Genomic DNA, 1,318 nt, shown 5'->3' on the forward strand with positions numbered 1-1,318 from the left:
AAGATCTTTTTTTTTTTTTTAGAAAATCTCAGGGATAAAATAGTATTAAATATAGTCACAATACCGTACATTAGATTTCCAGAATTCCTTTATTTTGTAAAACTTAAACTCAAACTCTTGTAACCAATTAGGTTTTTTACTAGAGTGCATGTTTTGGGCCAGGTAGCTTTGTCCTGTCAGCAACAAGAGGGCAATCCAGACCCGTTCTTCAATTAGCAGCATGCATTCAGTCTTACGGCTCCTGTTTTCAGACTCAAGCTACCTACAGCCTTCAGTGAATCCAATGAGTGTGCCAGGTTGATCCTTAATCCCCAGGATGTCAACACACCTAAAAATGTGCATATTATACCTTTTCCTCAAAAAAAAAGTTTGGAAATTTAATTGAACTGATTAGTCAAATCATGATAAAAGCCAAAGTCATTAATTCAAATTGCTTTGTAGAATGAAGTTTCCATCCCCAAAGCCAATTAATGGAGTAAAGTGACTATTTTTAACATTTATTTGCGGGGAGGCACTTGCATGCAATGGCACATGTGTGGAGCTCAGAGGACAACTTGCAAGAATCAGCTCCTTCCTGTGTGCTATAAATAAACTGCTACCCATTTATAAAAGCGACTTTAATTAACTCAGTGGGTAAAAAAGACATGAAATAGGAGGGAAAATAGTCATGGGAGTGGGAAGGGGCTAAGAAGGGGAAATGGGTGATTACTATGATCATATATATAAACAAATATTAAATTCAACCAACGGAGTCATAATGGGTTCCACGCCTTTAATACAGGGCTGCTGGGTGATGCTTATACACCCCAGCACACTCCTGCTAAGAGCACATGAGTGTCTCAGTTGATTATCTTCCTTGCTGCAGTTGGACTTTTGAATTTTAACCAGAATAGTGAGTTTGTTGTGGTACTTCTTTTAGTTCACATTTTCCTCCTGGCTAATAGTGTTGAATATTCTTTACTGTCCTTATTGACTGTGTTTGTATTTTCTTTTGCCAAGTAACAGTTTAGATAATTTGTCCATTTTTAAATTAGGCTATTTATATTCTTATTAAATAAGAGTTCCTTAGATCTTCTGAATGGTGGTCCTTTGTCAGATACATGTATAAAGAGGATGGTCCAGTCATGCAGTTGGTTAGCATGTAGTACCTCAACCTCCACAGATAGGTAGATGATAGACAGAAAGATGATATATGATAGATGATAGACAGATAGATGATAGATAGATAGATAGACAGACAGACAGATAGATAGATAGATAGGCAGGTGATAGATAGATGATGATGATAGATAGATAGATAGATAGATAGGTGATAGAT

This window comes from Nannospalax galili, unplaced genomic scaffold, assembly GCF_000622305.1.
Source record: "Nannospalax galili isolate Female #2095 unplaced genomic scaffold, S.galili_v1.0 scaffold233, whole genome shotgun sequence".
In the NCBI taxonomy this organism is placed as follows: Eukaryota; Metazoa; Chordata; class Mammalia; order Rodentia; family Spalacidae; genus Nannospalax; species Nannospalax galili.